This window comes from Saimiri boliviensis, chromosome 15 (assembly GCF_048565385.1).
Source record: "Saimiri boliviensis isolate mSaiBol1 chromosome 15, mSaiBol1.pri, whole genome shotgun sequence".
Lineage (NCBI taxonomy): Eukaryota > Metazoa > Chordata > Mammalia > Primates > Cebidae > Saimiri > Saimiri boliviensis.
The window spans coordinates 44,544,988-44,562,612 of record NC_133463.1 but is presented as its reverse complement, the minus strand read 5'-3'; the positions used below and the strand labels follow the sequence as shown (position 1 = coordinate 44,562,612).

The window sequence follows — 17,625 nt, the reverse complement described above, 5'->3', positions numbered from 1 at the left end:
TTTCTTTTTATCTTCCTTTCCTGGGATTTCACTCTCTGCAAGGAGGGGCTTGAAGTACCAAGCAGTGGTGGAAGCAAGAGAGGCAGATGTGGGATAAGCAGAAGGAGAGTGTAGACTCTGCCTCCGTCACTTCTGGGCCCTGCAGAGAGCGACTGTCAGGGGAGAGGGCCAATAGCAGGCTGGGGAGAGAATCAGGTACTAGTTGATGTACAGGTTAGGAAATAGTGGTCTAAGTGATAGAGATAAGAATCATTAACTCAGGTGTTTGAACAGTCGTCTTGTGGCAAGACATGACTCTTTATGTCATTGGAATGAAAATGGTGAAATGTGGCCATGCCATTTCCATTAATTCAACAAATATTTCTTGAATGCTTACCAGGTGACCACTATGTCTAGAGCTGGTCTTTCTCTATTTAGCACTAAGAAAGGGTCAAGCCCCTTCTTGGCTTTTTACAGCTGTTAATAAGATTCCCCTAGTGACTTGCAGAAAGCTCCATCTTACTAAAGACACAGATGCATCCTTTACCATCAATAACAGCATCACTTAATCTAAAATGCACACACCATAAATCAGAGGAGTGGTTCCATATTGAGGTGGGAATACTTTTATTTTTGTACTACAACAGTTTATTTTTCAAATATTTCTAAATGACTCAAGTGCCCAGAAATGGTAAAACTTTAATCCCCCCAATTCCTGATGGATAGGTTCAAAAGTATGAAAACACTCATCGCTATGTTCCTGCCTAAAATCCCTGGGAGAAGAGGGCTCATTTTCTCACCTCTCTATGGCTAAATTCTGTTAGCCACTTTCTACAGCTGAATTAGAGCCTGCATGTCAGCCAAAACACAGTGTGGATTAGACAACTAAAGAAGTCTTTTCGAGTGAAACAAAGAAATTGAATTATACCAGGCAGGGAAGTGTCCAGTGTGGTGTCTGGCTTTGTAGGCGATCTCGGGCCCTGAGGGTGCCAACAAGTGGGGTGCAATGAGGTAGGTAGTTCCTGGGAACCTGAGCCAAACATAGAAGTTAACAGAGAATCCCTCAGGGACCTGCAGCTGCCACCAATGTTGATGCAGGTGAGCAGGTTGCGATTCCATAGGGAGGAGTCAGTGTCACGTGTGCAAGTATGTGTGTATGTGTGTGCATGCATATGTGTGCATGCATGTGAGCATGCATGCATGTGTACGTGCATAGTGTGTGTGTACACATACACATGTGTGTGCATGTGTGTACGTGTGTGCATGTGTATGTGTGTGTACCTGTGTGTGCATGTGTATGTGTGCATGCTTGTGCAAAGGCTTGTGTAGGACCTGGGCTGGGGTGTGGGGGAAGACATTAAAAGAATCATGATGATGATAAATGGATATCTTTTGTTTTCCCCCGTGCAAAGGGGTAGGACCTCTGAAGGAAAGAAGAAAATTAAACATGTTGGGAGGATAAGTCAGGGGCCTTTCGTATATGCTATTCCATGTAACCCTTTAGATGAGTATTGTCCCATTTTTGCGAATGAGTAGACTGAGGCAGACAGAGTGGCTAGTGTTCCTGATGCAGGTTAAATGGTGAATAAATGGTGCTGTTGGGATCTGAATTCTGGTCTTTGACCCCAAGGCCCGTGCATCTCATTCCCCACACTGCCGCTCCGATGGCTTCTTCTTGCAGTTGCTTCCAAGCACTGTGTACCCTGGTGCTTTAGTGCATGGAACTCTGGAGGTAAATCACTTTGTCTTTCTCGGCCTCTGTGTCCTCATGTGCAAAACGAGGCAGATGAAGTAGATGAGCCCAAAGATTCATTTTAGCTCAGATATTCTGGTGGTGAAATCTGTAGGGTTTCTAGAGTAGGAGTGACTACTTCTTCGTTGGACACTAATCTCTACTCCCTTCAACTGCAGGCCTACTGTTTTTAGACTGGAATATAGCACCTGGTACATCAAACACTTAGCAATTATTTGATGAATGAATGAGAGGGTGAATGGAACCCAGAGCTCAGAGTGTGTTGCAGGTGGGGTAAAGTGAAAGAACTAGGCAGGTAGAGGAACATAGAGATATCCCTGTACATAACAGAATTTGGAAAAACGTTTATTACTAGGGCCACATGGTGAAATCTGCAGTCTTTTTCCTTCCTTCCCTCCCTCTCTTCCTTTTCTTTCTTTCTTTTGATGGAGTCTTGCTCTGTCACCAGGCTGGAGTGCTGTGGCACAATCTCAGCCACAGCAACCTCTGCCTAATAGCCTCAAGCAATTCTCCTGCCTCAGCCTCCTGAGTAGCTGGGACTACAGGTGTGCACCACCACACCCAGCTGATTTTTGTATTTTTAGTAGAGATGGGGTTTCACCATGTTGGCCAGGATGGTCTTGATCTCTTGACCTTATGATCTGACTGCCTTGGCCTCCCAAAGTGCTGGGATTACAGGCATGAGCCACCACGCCTGGCCTTTCTTTCTTCCTCTCTTTCTTCCGTCCTTCCCTCCCTGCCTCCCTCCCTCCCTCCCTTCCTTCCTTCCCTCCTTCCTTCCTCTCTTTCTTTCTTCTTTCTTAGCAAACAAAGATCCAGTTTCAATGGACTGGTTAAATGACTTACTTTGATGTGGCTACTCTGTAGACCTAGATACACAACTCAACACTGGCTGTGATGTGGAAAAGAAAGGAAGTGAAACTTGAAAGCTGCTGCCTGTTTATGTTTGTTGCAAAGAGGGATGTGCAGAGTCGATGATTTTTTTTTGTATCTGAGCCCGAAGTTCTTGAGCCTAGCAGGGAGGGGAGAAGGGAGCTGCACAGCATGTGCAAAAGGGAGGTTGGGAGGCAAGAGTCCTGCTGAGGAAGAGCTTTGAGGGTGGGGGCCAGCGGTTCAACTGAGATGCTGACTTACTCTGTTCTCACTTTTACTTTCGGCAACATCTGTTACCATCATGCATACTTTGTGATTTCGAGGGAAAGTAAAATGGTGGAGTACGGGTAATTGTAGACAAGGAAAGAGAACAGCTGCAGGAGCTAAGAAAGCGAGATGGATGGTTTAGCAAGGACCAAGAGCAGTCAGCCCCTGTCCAGTGATGTTCCACAGAAATCTATGGAAAATCTCTGACAACCTCTAACCTCACCTTGCCCAGGAGCCAGTTTTGTTTACATTTCAAAAGGGAGCGTGACCTTAGATGAAAATGAGTCTTGAGCATGTGAGGCATTGCAAAGGCAAGGACGCCCTCTCACTAGTGGGAAGGAGAGTGGGGCACTGGTTTAGGAGGCACAGTAAAAGCAGGGCCAGAGTACACAAGGTTACTTTAAGATCCAGTGGGAGGCCATTGGTGTCAAGGGATATGAATATTTAGCATTTTCCCAAGGAAACACTGAATCTGCTAGTTTAACCCTTCTGCATATAACAAGATGTATGCAAGAGGAAGACAGAGGACAATTCAAGGTCACTGGAAGAAGGAAGTGAGGTCACAGAAATAATGAAGTGAGAGAGAAGCACCAGCAGATTGAAAAGCATGTGGAAAAATAATACTAACAGTAAATGTGGCTGACAACAGCAATCTCAGAATTAAAAACTTTTCCTTTTTCAAAAACTTCCTAGTAAATTAATGAGTAAGAGGAGAGAGTGAGAGTAGAAAAGGTGTTTTGTGGGTTTTTTTGTGGGAAAATTATTTTTACCTCAATTTTAAAAAAATGTTAATTGGAGGCCAGGTGCAGTGGCTCACGCCTGTAATCCCAGCACTTTGGGAGGCTGAGGCGGGAAGATTGCCTGAGGTCAGGAGTTCGAGACCAGCCTGGGCAACATGGTGAGATCCCGTCTTAACTAAAAGTATGAAAGAATAGCTGGGCGTGGTGGGGTGCCCTGTATCCCAGCTACTTGGGAGGCTGAAGTAGGAGGATTGCTTGAGCCTGGGGGACGGAGGTTGCAGTGAGCTGAGATTGTATCACTGTACTCCAGCCTAGGTGACAGAGACCCCTGTCTCAAAATAAATAAATAAATAAATAAATAAATAAATAAATAAATAAGTGTTAATTAGGTGTTACTGGGCTGATACAGTTTAATTTTGTTCATTTCTGTGCATTCTTTCTTCCCTTTAACTGCTTGCCAGCTCCCTACTTTGTTGAGCCTCCATTCAATCACTAGCTAGTCTTCATTTAAATGATCAGAGATTCTTTCATTTGGCAATGCGTATGATTATCATATAACATTTATTCATTGGGGTCAAGGTTAATGGAAGATAACTATGGGTTTTGGGCAAACCCATGTCTGATTAATTATGTTTCAGTGGGAACTCCATAGTTTTTCAACTTATTATAATTGGAGAGTTTACATTCATTCCCCTGATAAAAGAAAAACTTCAGCTGAATTAAATTTAAAAGAGTTTAATTGAGCAATGAATGATTTGTGAATCGGGCAGCCCCCAGAATCATAGCAGATTCATGGAGACTCCAGGGGTGCCTCGTGGTCAGAACAAATTTATAGTCAAAAAAGGTAAAGCGACATATGGGAATCGGAAGTGAAGTACACAAACAGTGAAATTAGTTACAGCTCAGCCTTTGCCTTCTTTGAACGCTGTTTGATCATTCAGCAGTCTATGAGTGGTTGAAGTATGGCGGCTGGGATTGGCCAACGCTCAGCCATTGTTACAGGTGCATACTATTAAGTTAGGTTTTCAATTTTGTCTGATTATTAAGCTAGGTTACAGTTCATCCATAAGGACTTAAATAGAGCAGTACAGAGTCCTTCTCAGGCCATATTTAGTTTGCTTTAACACCCCCACCATGATATTGCAAAATATTTTCCACCAAGAAGCTTAAAGCAATATTACTGAATAGTTATGAAACCAACCAAAAATAGGTAAATATTCTATGACTAGTTGTTGAAGTGGAAAGATGTGCATCTGAATCCAATCTGACATCTTTACCTACCTCTCATCAACCGTCTCCATCTGTAGTTCATTAATATCATAATCAACTGTCCAGAAACCCAATTGTTGTCTTTTCATCTCTATACCTCAATCTCCTACAGCTTATCAGTAGCCACATTCATTCTGTAATACCATCTACTTATGTCTAAAATTAGCATTTTTTTCTCCCGATTTCCTCTGCCCTGGCCAAGCTTCATTGACCCATCTGAACTGGTCTACCAGCTCTGATCTCAGCATTCCGCCATGCAAACTTCAAGGGCCTCAGATGGAAGCCCCTCAACTCCTTTCCATCATATGTACAAATGTTGCCTGCATTGCCCACAAGACTGTGAGCTCCAGTAGGGTTGCAGGGTTGTGGGGGGAGGGGGTTGTCTGTCTGATCCACCTTTGCGTCATCAACTCTAGTACAAAGCCCGGTAGGTTGGCTTTGTACCACCTACTTGTTTTACTTTGAGTAAACCTACATGCTATTCATCTATCTGTTTATCCACCATCCATCCCTTCAGCATATATTTAGTGAGGTGCTATTATGGGTCAGAACACTTGTAGGTGAATGACAATATGGCAGTAAACAAAATAGATCTCACTGTCCTCAGATATATTGCTTCTTACACTGATGCATACATTTAAACCTTTATAAAGACATTTTATACATTTATGAAGTCAAACAGATCAGTGTATTCCTGAATGATTTGTGCTTTTGTGCATTGCTTAAGAAATCTTTCAGTTCTAAACTATAATAAAGCCATAATAAATATCTCTGACAGCAGATTTTTTTTTTTTTTTTTTTTTTTTTGAGATGGAATTTTGCTCTTATAACCCAGGCTGGAGTGCAATGGCGTGATCTCGGCTCACAGCAACCTCCGCCTCCTGGGTTCAAGCAATTCTCCTGCCTCAGCCTCCCGAGTAGCTGGGATTATAGGCACGTGCCACCATGCCCAGCTAATTTTTTTGTATTTTGAGTAGAGACGGGGTTTCACCATGTTGACCAGGATGGTCTTGATCTCTCGACCTCGTGTTCCACCTGACTCAGCCTCCCAAAGTGCTGGGATTACAGGCTTGAGCCACCACGCCCGGCCAACAGCAGAATTTTGATTAAGAACTCAGGCTTGGAAATAAAATTACCAAAGTTCAATCTCAGCTTTGCCACTAAAAGCTGGGCAAATTTGTTAACTATTCTATGCTTCAGTGTGATATCACTGACTACCATGAGAATAATGATTTAACTCATTAGGGTTGTTTTGAAAATTAAATGAGCGAATACAATGAGATGCCTGTAGAATGGTAACTCATAAATAGTAAGCTTATATTATTATAGCTATTGTGTTTGTTTCTTATTATTCTTTCTCTAATCCATTTGAAATTTATTTTCTTATGGTATAAGTTGGAAATTGAATTTTATGTTCTCTTTCATTATTGTGTGTGGGTGTTTTTGAGACATTGCTCTGTCCTCCAGGCTAAAGTGCAGTGACACAATCATAGCTCCCTGCAGCCTCAACTTGCCCAGGCTCAAGTGATTCTTCCACCTCAGCCTCCCGAGTAGCTGGGATTGCAGATGTGTGCCACCATGTACAGCCAATTGTTTAAAAATTATTTTTATGGCCGGGTGCAGTGGTTCATGTCTGTAATCCCAGCACTTTGGGAGGCTGAGGCGGGTAGATCACGAGGTCAGGAGCTCGAGAACAGTCTGGCCAAAATAGTGAAACCCCATCTTTACTAAAAATATAAAAAATTAGCTGGGTATGGTGGTGTGTGCCTGTAATCCCAGCTACCTGTGAGGCTGAGGCAAGAGAATCACGTGAACCCAGGAGGTGGAGGTTACAGTGAATCAAGCACCATTGCACTCCAGCCTGGGCAACAGTGCGAGATTCTGTCTCAAAAAAAAAAAAAAAATTATTTTTGTACTGATAGTGTCTCCTGTGTTGCCCAGGCTGGTCTGGAACTCCTGGCCTCAAGTGACCCACCTGCCTTGGCCTCCCAAAATGCTGGGTTTACAGGCGTGCGTCACTGTGCCTGGACCGCCGCTGTATAATTCTATTTGACCTACTCTGCTCTGCAGCATCTGTCCCCTGCCTGTCTCTCACATTTCCCTTTTTTATCACTCTCTTTCTGTGGTTCGGACATCTGCCTTCCTTTGTGGTCCAGGAACACACCAGCATCTCTTCTTCCGTGGGGCCTTTGCACTTGCGATTTCTCTCTTCTTGGAATGTTTTTCTCCCCAAGTGATTCAGGCCTTCCCTGACCACTCAATAGAAAAGGGGTCATTCCTCCTGCCCTAACAAACCAAGGCACTCTCTATTTTATCATCGTTTCATTTACTTTATTCCTTCTTGTTTTACTCATCACACTTAGGATCTGAAATTTGTTTTGATTAATCGTCTTTCTCCCCCTGCTAGAATGTAAGCTTCATTGGAACAGAGACCTGTGGCGGTTTTATTTATTGCTATATCCTCAAAATCTAGAACGGTGCCCAGGAAATGGTAGATAATAATTACTTTAGTGGGTAGTTTGTACTTTTCTCTTGATGCAAACAGGTTTGCTTTTTAGATGGATAACACTGGTGACAGTATGGAAGGTTGATTTGAGGTGCTACACAGTGACCTGGCTGGACGAGGGCGGGAATGGTGGAGAAGGAGACAGGCAGGAGAGGCTGGCTGGGCCGGTATTGATTAATGCATGCTTGTGTGAGAAGATGGAGGTTTTCCCAGCTTGGAGCCCCGGCATTGGCTGTGTACCATGCACGGGATTTCTTTTGCTGGCTTATCATTTCAGTCTCACATCAAACATAACCGGCTCACAGAGGCCTTACTGGGTTCCTCTCTGTAAAGTGGATCTCCAGAGACTTGGTACAATCAGTGGATATGTCGACATACTGAATACCCTGACAATTTCCATGTGCATGCCAAACACTTAAAGGTAGGCACTAAGGCCATCAGAATGTGAGCGTCAATGAGGCTGGAGTTCTCTCTCTTCTCTTTCACTGCGTTTCAGCTCCTGGCACATAGTACATGCTCAGCAAGTATTTATGGAATGAATCAATATTTGGTTTTTCTGTGGCTTCCTTTGTTTTCCTGTTAACTTTGCTTTCCTACGTTGATGTTGTGATGGTTTATTTTTTTTTCCCTTTGGGCCTAAACATTTAAAGCTATTTGTTTTGAATAATATGTGCATTTTACAAGATACTCTGCCAGATTGTGGTGCTGTTTATCTGCACGTCAGATGTCTGCCTTCTTCCCTGTAACACCTCTTTTTGGGCTAGTTTGACTTGGCAGACATCCCTACCTTGTTAACCTGATCTCTCTTCAGAAATTCACAGTCACAGAGAAACTTTCGGTGGGGGAAGAGTTCAAGTATGAAATCCGAAGATTTGATAGGCACTATTTCAAGACAGGTTTGTAGGATTAGGGATGATAGAGAGGTAGGAGAATTCAAATCAAGTCAAACATTTATTTAGTGCTTGCCGTGTGCAGGAAATTGTTAGTATATGCTACGGGGAATACTTCAAAGTTAAATGTGACCTAAGAGCAGACAGGGCAGCTGGGAAAGATGATTCCACTCCAGAACCACTACATTTACATTGAGACATATGGATGGAGACACCTTGGAAACAGATGTGATGCCTGGGAGACAGTTGGCTTTGAAGTGCCGAGGTCCAGCCTTGAGATTTTAAGAATCATCTAGGATGAGAGCAAACATTCGAAATGGCAACTTCAAAAGTACAGTAAGGTCCTGAATAATTCTTCAAAGATGAAAAGAACAGTGCAGATTGTATTCACAGAGGGAGAAAGATGGACCCAAGGAGAAAATTAAAAAAAAAAAAAACAATGTCGAAAAAGGTGGACTGTTTGGCTCACCTTAGCTAGCGTATCAGAATTCTCCGCTCCTCTTAGTGAGCACGTGGTAAATGTCTATGTCCTAGATGCAGCAGTCCACCTCTGACAGAAGTGGAGAGTACTCCATTCTGCAGGTGACAGAGAACCTGCCAAATTGCTGAGCGCTAGAGCTTCCATTTCCCCAGGTAGCCCAGGTGGGAAACCAGGATCTGTGATCCAAAGGCTCGGTACAAACATTTCTTAGCTCCGAGCCTTCACACACAGAATGGAGTCGTGATTAACACTCTGGGAAAGGAAAGGAAGTTCTGCACATGCGGTGAGAAATGAAGCCAGGGTTTGAAACCAAGATGGTCAGGCCCTTCTCCACGTCTGCCTCTAGGCTGCCATTATTATATCACGCACAAGGAAACAAAGTCCTAGAGCAGGATGAGACCCTCTGATGTAGGGGGCGGCAGGCATGGCCTCTGTGAGGGCTCTGCAGGCATGTGCGGATGTGGTGTGTGATCTGCGGGGCCCTCTGCTCTCTCTATGCTCAAACACTCCCAGCAGTCTCTCATGAATTTGCCATGCTCAGGAGAGTGAAGGGTGGTTTCGCTCAAGACTGTGATAGGCGGCAAGCTCCTTAAATTGTAAACAGTCCTAGGAGTAGGAGCGATATTCACTTGCTGTACAGGAAGATTAGTTGGGTAGAAATAAGCGGGCCAGTCGGTGGAGAAATATGGAAGAGAGTGAGTATTTATAATGGTGCAGATGGGGTGGAACAGAAGGAGAAAGCACAGAAAAATCTCAGAAAGGGAGGCTGGGTTGTGGTGGGTCTTAAAGAAGCAGTCTGTTGGGTTTGGGGTGTCCTGTGGTTACAGGGCACAGACAAAAAGGAGGCAAGAGCATGCCAAAGAAAACTCTCACGGCTTTACCTTTTGGCCCCAAGGTCAGTTTTAAGTGATTAGGAGGGGGCAGCCAGGCCACATGCTGATTAAAGTCATTTGTTCTGAGACATCTTGCTGGGGCTGCATCCCCTTCACACAACAGGCAGATGGGTTTTCCTTTTGGCCTGGGGAATGATTTGCTCTCAGGTTGCACATCTTCATAGGAGTGCTTGGCAAGTGTGGGTAAATGCCATCGAAAATCTCCTAGCCTTGTTGTGAAGATGGTCTCTTAGCATGTACACAGCACTTAGCACCTTGCCAGGTACCATGTCCAGAGTACAACTGCCAGGTACCATGCTTAGTATCTCATTTAATTCCCAAACAACTCCATTAACATGTTCTATACTGTAATTCCCCATTTCCTAATGTGGAAAGGAGGGCATAGAGAAGTCCAGCAGCTTCCTCGCGGTCATCACGGAGCTGGGATTCAAACTCAGGTCCTTTTCTGCAAACTTTTTGATGCTAACCTCTACACACTTCGGTCTGATCACCAGGCCCATTTTCCTTCCTCTTATGGTAGTGAATTAACTGCCGGAATCCCAACACCCTGTTAATGTATGAAAGGTATATAAATTAGCCATTCTTGACCTTTTCAAATACCAAATAAATTTTAACAAGCATGTATATAAAACCGACTTTTATTACAATTACAAAAGAACAAAGACAATTTGATAAGTGCCTTTAATTACAACATACCTGCTATTTACATGTAATCATACTTTTATATATAGCTTGAATAAGTTTTATTACATGTAAACTATAAGATATTACAAGTTAAACTGCACTCTTTTCTGGATATTCAGAATTGAAATACTACTGGCAGAAACACACAGAAAACAAATACCCATTTCAGTTCCTCAGGTACCATTACTGGTTGAATGATCAAGATCTGGCCACAGAAGAGAATTGGAAATATGTATCAAAACAAAACTTACTCATAACATGACTAACAGTATTGTTATTTAAACCCTAAACATAATTAATAATTAGATCATTAAAAACACAACTTCGATTTATATAGCACCTTTCTTCTGAAGAGTTGAAAGCATTCGTGCTTATCTCTATTTTCTCATTTGTCCCCATAATATCTCTATGAGGTAGGCAATGGTTGGTGTCATTATCCCCATTTGGTATATGGAGAAACTGAGGCACAGAGAAGTTAAATCATTTGCTTGAGGTCACACAGTAAAGTTAACGCTGGAACAGGGACCACAGCCCTGTGCTGTTGTCTGCAAAACCAATGCTTCTCTTTAGATTAAATTGTCCTATATGAGAATTTAATTCAATAACCCAATACACCTTTCTAATAAATAAAAAAATGTGCATTTTTTCCACCCATTAGAATTTTTGAAATACTATGAGCAAGACACAAACACTCTGGGATGGATAGTAGATGGATGCTGCACTCTTCTAGAAAGAGCTTATAGAAATGTTTATTTTATTTTAATATGAGGAGTTTCTTTTCCTAGTTAAAACAAAATAGATGTCTTTACAAGAAATATATTTGAAAGAATGCTTCTAGTCACCTACCCAATTACAGCTCCAGTAGCCATATTATGTTATCTACAAACCAGGTGTATTCCTGAGTTTAAAAAGAAGAAACCATCTAAACAGTAAGTTAAATCTTTGAGATATTTTTTCTCATTTACACACATTTACTGTTACTCCTTAAGAGAGTCAGAGTGGCAGACAAGGGAATTGGGCCGATACATTTCCCAGAGAGACATAAGAACTGAGACACACAAGGGCAGGAACTTGGAATTTTGCTCTAATCCCTACTCCCTCTGCCACTACAGACTACAGAGTCAACTATATAGTTAATACTCGAAGCAAAAAAAAAAAAAAAAAGGGTAACTTTAAAAAAGTGTCAAGGTTGGAAACATACTAGAATGCTCACAAACGTTTGTTGACTTGAATGTAAAGTCAGCTTTCCTGCCGCTTTTCACATTGCTTCTTCTCAAGACCCGAGCACTGCTGCAGGTATGGCCACCTTCCAGGACAGGGGCAGGCTGCGGTGGAGCAGCACACAGGAATTAAATCCCAGCATGGCCCCAGGAAAAACAAGACAAGTCCCACATTCAAAAAGCGAAGTTAAAAAAAGCAAGCATGCTTAAGGGATGGGTCGTGAACACCACATCAGGCTCATTTATGAGTCTTCCATTAAAAATACATAGAAGCTTGTCAAAGGAATGTTCAAAATCCTCAACCCACAGACTCAGGTTGTTGGTCCTAGTCTCTTCCTCTAGGGAAAGCACTGCTGTCTTTCAGGAAAGACTTCACTACCTAAATGAGGAGCTAAAGATTTAAAAAAATCTCTTTAAGCTTAAGAAAGGAAAAGGAAATAGTTTGCTTTAAGCTCGTGGTTTCCAACTTGTTGAGTTAAAAACCAAACCAAACCAAACCAGGACATTGCAGCAAGACAGTTCTGAACAGCAGCTTCCAGGGACCAACTAGTCCTTCTTTCAGCCTTGACTGTGTCCTATTTAGGGTTCCTAACAGGTATACTAGGTGAACTTTAAAAAACTAAATGTATAAAGAGAATGAGCAGAAATATCTGTTCTGCTAATTTTGAAAAAAAAATTATGCACTAGAATATATATTCAAAGAATTAACTGTGATGACTTACAGCAAAGTTTTAAAAAACCACAACGAAACGCACCCTGGCTTCTGATGTACGTAGAAAATGAGAACGTCAGCAGCTATCTCCCATTCACCTATCCCAGTACCTAGAAGGTGCTTGGCTTCTCACTCTGAAGTCAGACACTTTGCTATAAATGGCCACATTATTCTCCATATCTGGTAGCTCTACTTTGCATGCTGAAGCACTCCCAGTTTCCCTAGGACCTGGGAGAGCAGAGCAAACTAGCTGTAACTTGACATCATCCTTAGGCACTGTTTCCTGGGAGAGAGGGTGCAATGGCTTCATGGCAAAAACATTTTACACTCAGTTTACTTTAAAAATGGTGTTTTTTTTTCCTCACTCTGTTGCTCAGGCTGGAGTGCAATGGTGTAATCTCAGCTCACTGCAACCTCTGCCTCGCAGGTTCAAGTGAGTCTCCTGCCTCAGCCTCTCGAGTAGTTCGAATGACAGACACATGCCACCATGCCCGGCTAATTTTTTTTGTATTTTTACTAGAGATGGAGTTTTATCATGTTGGCCAGGCTGGTCTCGAATTCTTGACCTCAAGTGATCCACCTGCCTTGGCCTTTCAAAGTGCTGTGATTACAGGTATGAGCTGCTGCACCTGGCCTAAAAATGATTACTTCTTATGAGAATTTCTTCCCCTTCACAATCCTCAGCTTCCTTTTTCTTTCCTGGTAACTGCAGGTCTGCTGTTGTCATAAGGATCTACCTTCCGCATGCTGGACAGCAGGGGCTGCTGCTCCACTGGAGCTTGAGGAGACCCAGGCCAGATACAAAGCACTGCAGGGAACACTGAGCTTACTTGGATAGAGCATGACACTCACATTTCTGCCTTTGTGAGTTTGATTCTACCACATAATTTTTTAAAAGTTATTTTCCATGGCCCTCAGTGTCAACCATTCCTACGAAAGAGGCGAGCAACAGTATACATGCGTTGGCAAAACTCATGACAAGTAGCACTAGCACCTGCTGCCCTAGGTGGACCTGTGGCCTCATTCTGGCAGCCTGTGAGTTGGGCAGAGCTGTCTGCTCACTCAGCTGTGACGAGGCGTGGTTCTATGCCGGCTGGCAGAGTCTGTGATATGGCAGCATTGTGATCAGTACTGGAAAGACATAATGGCATGTCCTATGACTAGTAGACTCAGAAGGCTGAGTGAAGGAGAGACCCAGCCAGGGGTATTGCTATACAAAGTGACAGTCCAGCTAAGTCCCAGGAGGCAAACTGAGGTGAGAGGAAATAGTGACTTCATGGCCTCATTCTTTAGACTTACTCCTTCAAAGGACTAGAGCTGGGGAGGGAAAAGTAATCACAAAAATGTGTAAGCTAATAAGAGATATTTTTGGACTTAAAACTAAGACTTACAAATTCCCAGTACTGAAAACAGTATTTATTAATCTTTTGTGAATCAGACAATTTGACCATTACAAAGGCCTTTTGGAACAATGAATGAAAATGCTACTAAGTGGTCATGAATTATTTTTTTTTTAACATTCTTGAGTAGGGGGAGTACTTTAATACTGATTGGGCCCATGTAATAGACAATATGTCACTTTTGGTGTAACTATTTTTTATAAGGAAACAATGTATTAACAATGAAATGCCAATTCCTATTTACAACAGACCTTTTTTTGTTTAGCTATATTTCAAGTTTTCCCAGAAAATATGAGGCATGTTAATACAACACAATTATTTAAAAGGTAACAACATGAAAACATTTTACTGCTGCCAATGTAACATACAGTCATCTGAGAAATGACAAAGAGCAACCTCTGCCATACATGATTATGCAAGGTGATATGAGGCAACCTAAGCACAGTACAGTTAACAGAATACCCACAGTATACAACTGGCAAGCCCCAAAAAAATCTTCCTGCATTAGGAGGAATGATTACTGAACTGAATGCTTTTTAAAACCTGTCTTTTAAACAAAAATTGTATTTCTCTTTTCATGTTACATTAAGAAGAATTTGGAATATTATTTTTCAGTTAAGTCAAAGAAAAATTTGAAAAAAATAATGACATACTTCACAAATAGTAGAGACTGGATGTAAACACGGACCTAAAAATGAGCAGTAGGATAATACAAACAAACATGAATGTTTGTTCTCTTCTGGACTATGATTTTAAATTTTAATTTGGTAATTCCAGATAAAGATTCTAATTCATCATGGTTTCTGGACTGATCTCTTTAAGTTAAACACTTTCAGTCTAAGTGTGTTCAACTTGCCTAAAGCCACTGTCAGGAAAAATGTGCTTAAGAAAAGATACAACGCAGGGCAGGGAAATAGTACCGTGGAATAAGGAATTTCGATTTCACTGCAAATAAAGCCATATTTGATATTATAGACACATGTTCCTATTTTCACATTAGTCGCTTATTAACACCAAACATGACACTTCAGCTTTTCCCCATTACATAGTACAATAAGCCTGTCAAGATTTCCAGGAAATAACCATCAGTACCTACTACGCTTCCAGCAGCCAAAGCTAAGTTGGCTGGGTACCATAAATCAAGAGCTTCAGAAGAATGGCATCACAAGATTGCACGGACTCATATTAACTATTACAAGGAGCACTAAAAATAAAGGTCATTTGCTCATTTACAAAATCTGAATTCAAAATCCTAATTGAACTAAAGCTCTGTAATTATAGCCACGGTATCAAACCAGCTTTTGTGCACATCCTATCACATTGCTGCGTGCTGATGTTTCACGCCGCCTGTAAAAGCTCACAGTTTTAAAAGGGAATGAAACAGAATGCCACGGGTGACCGACCTCTGCTTCTGCTCCTTGGGAGTTACCTTTCCCTGGCTTCATCCTGGCTCAAGGCTACCACGCTCTTTAGGCCAAATCTCTTCTCAAACACTTATCTGAGAAGTACCCTCTTTACATTTCCTCCTCTCAGGTTGAGTCAGAAGTCAGTCACATAGGTAACAAAATAGTCTTAAAATACCACTGTTTTTCAGCCAAGAGAATTACAGATGCAATTTAACATCTAAATGTATTAATTGGAAAAATTAAATGAGAGCAACTCAAGATTTTCCCATAATTACCAAATGAAAATGATTTAAAAACTGTTCCTTCTAATTCTGCTTTTCTGACAAAAGTTCATCATACTAGCAGGATAAACATTCAAAACACAGAACATATCCTAATTTAGCACCAGAGTTGTGTCAGAGCCAAGTATATACACACACACGTATGTGTGTGTGTGTGTGTGTGTGTGTGTGTGTGTGTGTCTGTAGCTTGTTACTGGTTAAAGTAAGTAAATGCTGTAATTGGCAAAATAAAAATCAAGAGAAATATATATAGTGACATAATGTGGTTAAATTTTAGTTCTTGTGTTAACTACTTATTGTTAATTCAGTACTCAATTAGAATTAACTCTGGGATTTTGAGGGCAGATAAATCAGTAATTAGCTTTTTTTCCCACAAAGAATAGTGGTAGCTTCAAAAGCTTTAGCAGACATAATTATGTAATTTATTCAGGACAGAAAAAATATATGTAGCCAACATTCTTGCAAGAATTGCCTTCTTATAGAATTTAAGATTTCCTCAAACATTTTCTTTTCTATATAGCATTTTGTTCTTGTGTAGTTATCTGCCTAGGATACAGATAGGATATTGAGACTATTTCAGAAAGTAGACATACTAAAAATTTTGACAAATTAAAAATTTCACATAAAACAGGTTACCCTTTCCTGCTGACTATACTTAAGAAATACCAAAAAACAGCATACAAAATGCTTCTAAGCTTTCAAATACCTCAATAAAAACAAAGATTCTACTTTTAACTAAGATAGATTTATAATTCTTACTTATAAGACAAAAACATATCCTAAAATTTATTTTGAAATTTTACATAACCTATTATCATTGTTTGTAAAAATGGATGTCAAGATAGAATTTTAAATATATTGTTTTGACAACTATTTTTCATACATTTTATTTAAACTGTAGTATTAGCTCAAGATGAAACTTTTTTAAAGAAGCCATAGGCTTTGTCCAACTCAAAGATCCAAGCACAGATTCTGAACAAAGTAAATGTGATGAAATTTATGAAAAACTATACTATACAGTCAAAACGGTGATGGTGCCTCACCATTTATATGAAGTTTATATATTGAAGTAAATATACTCCAATAAAATAGCCAGTGTTCCAAAGAGCTGAGCAATCTCACTAAGGTATCTCTGCTTCTCTCTCCCCCAACCCTCATGGCCTGTGCTACGGTTATTCTTTTATCGTTTTTGCTGGAGGGCCTTACAGAGTTCCTTTAAAAGTCCACTGAAAATGCTTATATCACAACTTATTCTAACCACTCGTTCTCAAATTAAAAGGTGTATTTCAGTGTATATTTGGCCACATTGCAGAACTAATATTTGAAAACTTCTGGGTGAAATTTTGGTAATGAAATTGTAAAGTGACATAATTATTTATGAGCTTTCTATTAAAAGAGTTTTTTTTTTCTTTAGAGATCATACCCACTTTCCTGGTGATAAGTAAGGCATGATATGAAACAAAATTTTTGAGCTGTAAGGTGCCTATAAAGGATGTCATTACAGCATGCACAATGCTAGGTGTGTAACATGACTTGGCTGTTACCATGTACTATAGAACCTGTTCACGTGAGAGATTGCTGGGTCAAAGTCATTAATACAAAGGAGTGAAAATCACCAGGCAAAAAGCGGTGCTTGGCAAAAAGCAGAGATTGGAATTCAGAGAAATGCAAGGTACAAACTTCTCTCCAATCCAAGGGTATTCTGCTATGATCTTCTAATCAATGATGATTGTGCTTATGCATATGACATCTTCATGGGAGAGAACAAGATGATTGAAAAATAATGACAGCCAGCCAGTTGACCTCAACATAGCTCACTTCACAATGTCAGAAGTGCAACGTAGAGCAGCCGCAAAGTCAAGCCATGAATACAGGGATGGAAAAACATTCCAATGAGCTGGTCTCTACAATTTTTAAGATAGTTCATCCTCCCAATTATATGCTTTGTCATAAAGAAGAAAAACAGCTAGTTTATTAAATCCAAAAAGTCACAGACATCACAATGGGATGAAGTAATTTCCTCATTTTTTTCTTTATCAGTGTAGGTAAAGCTGCCTTTCCATAGCCCACACTTATAATAGCACTTCAACTAGGCTCCTTAGAAAATGAAAAGTGAACAAGTTTCCTAATGCTGGCCTTATAAGATCTAAAGAGATGATTAGATTCAAACCAGGTTGAGCTCTTAATCTGAGTTATTTCAGCCACTGATGTTTGTAAAACATAGGAAAAAGATTCCAATGGACAATTTGCATTGGTAAGCACTGGACTGCA

General features: G+C 40.9%; 1 long non-coding RNA gene across 1 annotated transcript in view; it reads left to right on the top strand.

Moving 5' to 3' along the window:
* Positions 1-17,625, top strand: part of LOC141581462 (uncharacterized) — a 93,245-nt gene that overhangs the window by 41,309 nt on the left and 34,311 nt on the right. The gene's annotated exons all lie outside the window — the stretch shown is intronic.